Consider the following 9959-nt stretch of genomic DNA (forward strand, 5'->3'; position numbering starts at 1 on the left):
CCAATTAGTCTGAGATGTTCACAATGTCCTATAATAATAAAAGAGGAAAGACATCATCTTCACTGTCCACCACCAGCATTGCGGCATTGAAATGGCTGTTACCTGCAAGGACTAAACCACTGAAGTCAGGTGATTGATCTTCTTGTCCAGTTCATTTAGTGTCTCCAGAATTGTCCTCTCAACAGCTGCAATACAGGTTTATCTGGGAGAGTTAAAATATAATTTTACAAATTTAGAACTTCAATTTAACGTACGTGATGCAACTCCATCGTCTCACAATGCTGTTGTAGCAAAAGAATAGCAAGAGGTAGGCTCATGCTGTTAAGTGTACTGCACGTGTTAAGTGTATTATTTACATTGCAAATGGTAAGATGCACGTAAATTGTTGCGTCCAACATTGTGGAAATTTACAACTGTATTTCGGTTTCTTTGCGGGGACACCGCCTTCACCTGCCATGTCTATCGGCTCGCTTTCGGGTTAAACTTTCCGCGACTGCGCAACTGGGTTATAGGTTGCCAGGTTGAGGTGACAAACGGGTTGAAATTGTATATGGTGTGTGGATTGTGTGAATATAATGCATTTAATACAAGATCTGGCAACTGGTCAACAGACACACATATTGGTCCGATTATTCATAAAGGAGTTTGGGCCATGCAAATTACGGGAGTTTCCCGGGAGAAATAACAAACCGGGAGGGGTCCGGGAGATAGGGCTAAAAAAACGGGAGAAACCTGGGAAAAACGGGAGTGTTGACAGGTATGGTTCCATGGCCCTTTGGTGGTGATTAACAAATGCTGTTGAAAGAATTGGTATGTAGAAGTGTGATGTCTGCCTCCATCAAAACAAGATTTATTTGTACAACAACAAAGCCTTACTAAAGCTTGAGAGTGCTTTTGCTCCTGATTAGCAATCAAATGTTTGATTTGCCTCGTGTTTAGGATCATGGGGCTCATAATCTAAGAGCACAATCAGGGTATTAGATTATTTTACAAAGCAGGATTAGATAAGTAATAACACTGCCCTGTTTGTCAACTGAAAGAAAAAAATTACCCAACAAAAATAATTACAATATAATTTCCTTCCCCTAACGTTGCTCCAAACCATTATGTTTTGCAACCGTGGCAGTCAAGCTCCAAAAAAGGTCCATAATACTTATGATCTCTTTATTTTACTTATTCTATGTTCTGTGGTCTATATAACAAGTCTTCTGACAGCATACAATACATTTATAAAAACCTCTTCTTGTGGCATGATTCTTTCTTTGCATGTTGCAGGACAGCACAGCACAATTGATGACACATTAAAAAACTAAACGTACCTGGTTTCGAATTGTGAATGAGATGTGAAAGCTAGGGCTGAATTCAAGATTATTAGTAAATAACTTAAATTTCTCTTTGTTACTCACATCTTATTGTATGGCTTCAGAAGACTATGAGTATTACTGTTTTGTTTGTTTGTTTGTTTGTTTGTTTGTTTTTTACATTTTTATTATATATCAGTGTATCTATTCTCAACGTAAAATATGCATTGACAACTTACTTGTGAATTCTTTTTCCAGGCATTTCCGATTCTGAGATGTCCGAAGTGTAGAGTGCCTTTTTCCATTTTTTGTAAATTTTGTCAAAAGATTCTGTAATAAACAAAGTACATTAATTTAATTCATGCAAGCATTAAGTCATGGGATGTCATGTATTAGTGATTTTACCATCTGTTTCAATAATGTTTATTTACAGTGTAGTTTTAACCTGCTTACCTGTAGAATTCTGGCCTGATGTTTGGTCCACCCTTTATCTGGCTGTGGTTCCTCCATCATCCTGACACTCTTCAGCAACCGGACCTAGTCTTTGAATGGAGGCCAGGAGTGGCCATCTGAGTACCATGACTTTGCTATTGGTCCAGTTGTCCCTTCTCCCACAAAATCCACTATCAGGTACATGTGTTTTTTATTTTTATTTATTTTTTTATTTTTTATTTATTGCAACAACCTAGAGCCCCATAATTTTTAAAGGCACTTATTTAATTTCAGTTATTCATATGCATGATTCAAATACACAAAATATATGTAACAAAACAAAAAGCACATACATTTGTAAAAAAAAAAAAAAAAATATTGTGTGTAGAGGAACTGAAACAAAATAATGGTCATAAGAAACTAAGAAAGCTTTCCCCTCAATGTTCTCAAACTTGCAGAAATTGGTTGTTTGTGAGAGGTCATGGAAGGGGATAGTCCAAAAGAAGTTAATGATTGTTGAAGGTACTGTAGGCCACATAAATTTAATCCCTCACTGAAATTATATTTTGCAGCTTTGCAAATTTACCGCCAATGTAAACAAAACTGTTAGCCTGGTCCAGTTTCAGAGTATAAGAGCATGTTTTTATTTCTTTGTACTGTGAAGCTCCATGAAAAATGGGTGGATGGCCATCTGTATGTAATTTTCTGAGCAGCTTTTGGGTTGTTACAATTTGACTTAGCGGATATCTAGGTTTCCACAGGAGTCTCTTCAGCTTGTGAAGTACCCTCGTACTTGAAAGTGCTTGAGAGGACGTCATGGTGTTTTGCATCTTCTGCAAGATGTACAAGAGAGTGGACGTTGTAGGACAGGAATCTTGGGGCCATATAGCTGTTCAAAGTGTGTGACAAAAAGTCGTAGAATATCATTGGGATAGTCAATGCTCAAAATTCCCACAAAAAACAACATTTAGTTTTTGTACACCACACCTCTGTGCTGAGTAGATCTTTTAGCATAACAGGGCCTGTGTATTGAACATTTAATTTAATATTCAACAATAATATTGATCTGCCTGCATTGACACCATTGTATGAGAACTGAACTAAGCTGAATGATGACATCACGGTTTTCTCCAGTACGGCTTTATATATAAATTAACTAAATTAATAACTTTTTTTTACAACAAAAATTAAACATCACTGAACTTACTTAAGCTGGACTGTGATGCTATCTTCTTATGGAAACAAACTTATAGTTACATTATTTCCGTGTTATCTCTATAAAGCTGCTTTGAAACAATCTGTATTGTAAAAAGCGCTATATAAATAAATGTGACGTGACTTGACTGTGTACGATAAAAACTTACTCTTACAAGTGGCGGTTTAGACTTTAAAGTAGGAGCTAAATTAGTTCCTCCAAAAGAGTTCCTAGAACTAAAATCGTTCCTAGTTCCTGCGGTGCGAACAAGCTAAAATTTGGGTACGTCCGCCAATAGTTCTAGGAACTATGAAAAGGTTCCTCTGGTGCGAAAGCCCCTATATAATAGAAGCTCCTTGAACTGAACAACACATGTTAGATGAGAGAGACATCCAGAATGTGTAGTGTTTTGGGTCCCCAAGATCGCAATTCAGAACCACTGGTTTATGCTTTAAAGTCAACGAGTGCACATACCTTGTTTTTGACAGAGTGTTAACTGTGGCTGTTGTCGAGTGAGTGCATTTGACTCAAGCGGCAAACCCCCGCGGTCTTTCTTGAAGCCAGCACGGAAGTGACTTAAACTGCAATTCCTTGACTGCCCGCTAGAGACAGATTTCAAAAGGGAGTCAAATCTGTATCTGCCCCATGTTAAAATGCCCAACTTAAAAGCAGCCTGGTACAAAAAGTGGTTTTGGTCTATACAGCTAATTTTGCCCTTCATGACAACTGTGAGGGGGGTGAACACATCCGTTTAAATTATATTAAGCCCTAAAGTTCTGCATAATTTTGGACATGGCCACTTGAGTGACAGGTGGATTGGTGCTGCTAATCTAGTCATTAGCCGTTTGTCTGATGTCTGTTAGCTGTCACGTTACTACCTCAACTAATTCCATAGACTGTAAAAAAAAATTAATTCCAGCCACTAAACTTGTCATCTCTGCCGTGTTTGTGCTTTTTTCAGGAAATTTTTATTTTTTTCATAATGGCTCCTTTAGGAATCCTGACAAGAAGGTGAAGACGGTCATCATCTTGGCATAGGATCAACCCTCAACGCACACCTTGGCAATAGAATTGCCATTGGCTAGTAAATATTTTTGGTTACTTGCCAGACTGATATACTAATATATAATTCCACCTAAAAGCTAAATAATTTCAGATGAACTCCGTTATTTTGACAGGAAAAAACAAACAAGATTAAAGCTGCAAGCAGCGATGAAAGGGCCCTCGCACCCGTGCCATCGTCACTCGGTGGCTTTAGGAAGACAGAGCATGGTTGGGCAATGTGCATTTAAGGAGGTATATATAGTAGTTGCTAGCATGTTTAGTATGTTTCTAGCATGCTTAGTACACAATAGTTATGTGGTTAGTACTGCATTACTGTGTTAACCATGTCAGTTTCTGTTGCCAGTAGGTGGGGCTATGTCTATATCTGAATATCGCTATGTAGATGTGTTCAGTGCAGGACTTTTATCAAACATGTGAAGTTTGGGGCAGGTTGGACATTGTATGCTTGAGTTACAACAACTTCCTTTAGCATTTCTAGCATGTTTTATGATGTTTCCAGCATATTGCATATTAATTTTGGGGTAGATTGGACATTGCATGCCTGAGTTACAGCAAATTCATATTTAATTGCAGTAATAGCATGCTTCAACACTTAGCTAATTATTTGATAGCATGTTTCTAGTATATTGCTAACATGTTTAGCAGTTGGTGGCACTTTTTTATATGTTATTAGGAGTCCAGAACAGTGTTAAACGTCACTTCCTGTTGCCAGCAGGCGGCGCTATGACTATATCTGAATATGAGCATGGACTTGTGTTCAGGAGATAACTCTTATCAAACGTGTGAAGTTTGGGGTAGATTGGACATTGTATGCTTAAGTTACAACAACTTCCTTTAGCATTTCTAGCATGCTTTAGAACTTAGCTATGTGTTGCTAGCATGTTTCTTGCATGTTACATATTACGTTTGGGGCAGATTTGACATTCCATGCCTGTGTTACAGCAAATTCCTATTTAATTGCAGCAATAGCATGCTTTAGCACTTAGCTACATGTTTGCTAGCATGTTTTAACATGTTTCTAGTATGTTGTTAGCATGTTTACCACTTGCTGGCACTTTTTTATATATTTTTTTATATGTCCACAACAGTGTTTAACATGTCACTTCCTGTTGCCAGCAGGTGGCGCTATGACTGTAACTGAATATGAGCATGTTCATGTGTTCAGGACAGAACGCTTATCAAAAGTGTGAAGTTTGGCGCAGATTGGACATTGCCTTCATGAGTAACAACAACATCCTGTTTCATTGAATTAGCATGCTTTAGCACTTAGCTAAGTATTGCTAGCATGTTTTAACATGTTTCTAGCATGTTTAGAAGACAATGGCATTTTTAACATGTTGCTAAAACGGCATCAACGTGTTAAACATGACACTTCCTGTTACCAGTAGGTGGCGCTATTACTATAACTGAATATTCTCATGTAGATGTGTTCAGGCCATGACTCTTATCAAACGTGTGAAATTTGGGGCAGATTGGACATTCCGTGCCTGAGTTACAGCAAATTCCTATTTAATTGCAGTAATAGCATGCTTTAGCACTTAGTTAAGTGTTTGCTAGCATGTTTTAGCTTCTAGTATGTTGTTAGCATGTTTAGCACTTGCTGGCACTTTTTTATATGTTATCAGGAGTCCACAACAGTGTTTAACATGTCACTTCCTGTTGCCAGCAGGTGGCGCTATAAATGTAACTGAATATGAGCATGGTCATGTGTTCAGGACAGAATGCTTATCAAAAGTGTGAAGTTTGGCGCAGATTGGACATTGCCTTCTTGAGTAACAACAACATCCTGTTTCATTGAATTAGCATGTTTTAACACTTAGCTAAGTATTGCTAGCATGTTTTAACATGTTTCTAGCATGTTTAGAAGTCAATGGCATTTTTAACATGTTGCTAGAACGGCATCAACGTGTTAAACATGACACTTCCTGTTACCAGCAGGTGGCGCTATTACTATAACTGAATATTCACATGTAGATGTGTTCAGGCCATGACTCTTATCAAACGTGTGAAGTTTGGGGCAGATTGGACATTCCGTGCCTGAGTTACAGCAAATTCCTATTTAATTGCAGTAATAGCATGCTTTAGCATTTAGCTAAGTGTTTGCTAGCATGTTTTAGCATGTTTCTAGTATGCTGTTAGCATGTTTAGCACTTGCCGGCACTTTTTTATGTTATCAGGAGTTCACAACAGTGTTAAACATGCCACTTCCTGTTGCCAGCAGGTGGCGCTATGACTGTAACTGAATATGAGCATGGTCATGTGTTCAGGACAGAACGCTTATCAAAAATGTGAAGTTTGGCGCAGATTAGACATTGCCTTCTTGAGTAACAACAACATCCTGTTTCTTTGAATTTGCATGCTTTAACACTTAGCTAAGTATTGCTAGCATGTTTTAACATGTTTCTAGCATGTTTAGAAGTCAATGGCATTTTTAACATGTTGCTAGAACAGCATCAACGTGTTAAACATGTCACTTCCTGTTGCCAGTAGGTGGCGCTATTACTATAACTGAATTTGAGCATGGACATGTGTTCAGGCCATGATTCTTATTAAACATGTGAAGTTTGGGGCAGATTGGACATTCCATGCCTGAGTTACAGCAAATTCCTATTTAATTGCAGTAATAGCATGCTTTAACACTTAGCTAAGTGTTTGCTATCATGTTTTAGCATGTTTCTAGTATGTTGTTAGCATGTTTAGCACTTGCTGGCACTTTTTTATATGTTATTAGGAGTCCACAACAGTGTTAAACATGTCACTTCCTGTTGCCAGCAGGTGGCGCTATGACTATAAATGAATATGAGCATGGTCATGTGTTCAGGACAGAATGCTTATCAAACAAGTTTGGGGCAGATTGGACATTCCATGCCTGAGTTACAGCAACTTCCTGTTTTATGGCGAAACATCGAAATTTGTCAGGCCGCCGAGGACCCGCCCTTCGACGAAAACTCAAGATCTTCGCAATTTAACGTCACAAAGACCTTAAGATTACACTCACCAAATCTGAAGATGATCAGATTAAAACTGTAGGAGGAGTTTGTTAAAGTACGAGGCCTGAAAATGGCAAAAACTGCACAAAAATCTGAGAGGAAGTTCAAAATGGCTGACTTCCTGTTGGGTTTAGGGCTACGCTCCAAGAGACTTTTTTGTAGGTATTAGGTCATTACATATATGTATCGAATTTCGTACACATACGTGGAACACAGCGGGAGGCGCACTCCGTTGAACTTTTATAGGTGGCGCTATCAAGCCATTTTGCCCCGCCCAATTCTGAAACCTATATCAGATGTAAATATTCGCCAGTTCTGACACGTGTGCAAAGTTTCGTGAGTTTTCGAGCATGTTTAGGCCCTCAAAAATGCAATTAAATGCGGAGAATAATAATAATTAAAGCTGCAAGCAGCGATGAAAAGGGCCCTCGCACCCCTGCCACCACCACCCGGCGCCTTTAGTAAAGGCCTTAAGATTACACTCACCAAATTTGAAGAGGATCAGATCAAAACTGTAGGAGGAGTTCGTTAAAGTACAACATCAGGAAATGGTAAAAACTGCACAAAATCTGAGAGGAAGTTCAAAATAGCTGACTTCCTGTTGTGTTTAGGGCTGCGCTCCAAGAGACTTTTTTGTAGGTATTGGGTCATTACATGTATGTACCAAATTTCATACCTGTACGTGAAACGTAGAGCTGGGGCAAAATGTAGGGGCAATAATTAAGCCATTTTGCCCCACCCAATTTTGAAAACCACATCACACATAAATTTTCACCACTTCTGAAGCGTGTGCAAAGTTTCATGATTTTTCGAGCATGTTTTGTATTTTCCACACTTCCTGCTACCAGCAGGTGGCGCTATTGCTATAACCATAATGAGCATGGCCATGTGTTCAGGACAGGACTCTTATCAAACATGTGAAGTTTGGGACAGATTGGAAATTGTATGCCTGAGTTACTGCAGGCTGTCTGTGGTTGCCTAGCAACATCGGAACTGCAAGCAACATTAATATTGAACTTATCTGATCATGCATATATCACCAAAAGGCCGAAATTGGGTGAACATTTGTCAGGCCACCGAGGGCACACCCTTCGACGAAAACTAAAGATCTTCACAATTTAACGTCACAAAGGCCTTAAGATTACACTCACCAAATTTGAAGAGGATCAGATCAAATCTGTAGGAGGAGTTTGTTAAAGTACAACATCAGGAAATTACGAAAAATGCCCAAAATCTAGGAGGAAGTTCAAAATAGCTCACTTCCTGTTGTGTTTAGGGCTATGCTCCAAGAGACTTTTCTGTAGGTATTGGGTCAATGTACCAAATTTCATACCTGTACGTGAAACCAGGAGCCGGGGCAAAATGTGGGGGCAATAATTTACCGAATTTGCCCCCCCCAATTCTGAAAACCATATCACACGTAAATTTTCACCACTTCTGAAGCGTGTGCAAAGTTTCATGATTTTTCGAGCATGTTTTGTATTTTCCACACTTCCTGCTACCAGCAGGTGGCGCTATTGCTATAACCAAATATGAGCATGGTCATGTGTTCAGGACAGGACTCTTATCAAACATGTGAAGTTTGGGACAGATTGGAAATTGTATGCCTGAGTTACTGCAGGCTGTCTGTGGTTGCCTAGCAACATCGGAACTGCAAGCAACATTAATATTGAACTTATCTGATCATGCATATATCACCAGAAGGCCGAAATTGGGTGAACATTTGTCAGGCCGCCGAGGGCACACCCTTCGATGAAAACTCTAGATCTTCGCAATTTAACGTCACAAAGGCCTTAAGATTACACTCACCAAATTTGAAGAGGATCAGATCAAAACTGTAGGAGGAGTTCGTTAAAGTACAACGTCTGGAAATGGCAAAAACTGCACAAAATCTGAGAGGAAGTTCAAAATAGCTGACTTCCTGTTGTGTTTAGGGCTACGCTCCAAGAGACTTTTTTGTAGGTATTTGGTCATTACATGTATGTCCCAAATTTCATACCTGTACGTGAAACGTAGAGCCGGGGCAAAATGTAGGGGCAATAATTAAGCCATTTTGCCCCACCCAATTTTTAAAAACCATATCACACGTAAATTTTCACCACTTCTGAAGCGTGTGCAAAGTTTCATGATTTTTCGAGCACGTTTTGTATTTGCCACACTTCCTGCTACCAGCAGGTGGCGCTATTGCTATAACCAAATATGAGCATGGTCATGTGTTCAGGACAGGACTCTTATCAAACATGTGAAGTTTGGGGCAGATTGGACAGCGTATTCCTGAGTTACTGCAGGCTGTCTGTGGTTGCCTAGCAACATCGGAACTGCAAGCAATATTGACAGAGAACTTATCTGATCATGCATAAATCACCATAAGGCCGAAATTGGGTGTATGTTTGTCAGGCCGCCGAGGGCAGACCCTTCGACGAAAACTCAAGATCTTCGCAATTTAACGTCGCAAAGGCCTTAAGATTACACTCACCAAATTTGAGGAGGATCAGATCAAAACTGTAGGAGGAGTTCGTTAAAGTACAACATCAGGAAATGGCGAAAAATGCCCAAAATCTGAGAGGAAGTTCAAAATAGCTGACTTCCTGTTGTGTTTAGGGCTATGCTCCAAGAGACTTTTTTGTAGGTATTGGGTCATTACATGTATGTACCAAATTTCATACCTGTAAGTGAAACCAGGAGCCGGGGCAAAATGTGGGGGCAATAATTTACCGAATTTGCCCCACCCAATTTTGAAAACCATATCACACGTAAATTTTCACCACTTCTGAAGCGTGTGCAAAGTTTCATGAGTTTTCGAGCATGTTTAGGCCCTCTAAAAAGCGATTCACTTTGGAGAAGAAGAATAATAATAAACGGAGCAAAAACAATAGGGTCCTCTCACCATCGGTGCTCGGGCCCTAATAAACAGAGCAATTCCAAGAGGGTCCTCACACCATCGGTGCTCGGGCCCTAAATATAGCTGCGAGCAGC

This window comes from Abramis brama (genome assembly GCF_963993115.1).
Source record: "Abramis brama genome assembly, chromosome: 4".
In the NCBI taxonomy this organism is placed as follows: domain Eukaryota; kingdom Metazoa; phylum Chordata; class Actinopteri; order Cypriniformes; family Leuciscidae; genus Abramis; species Abramis brama.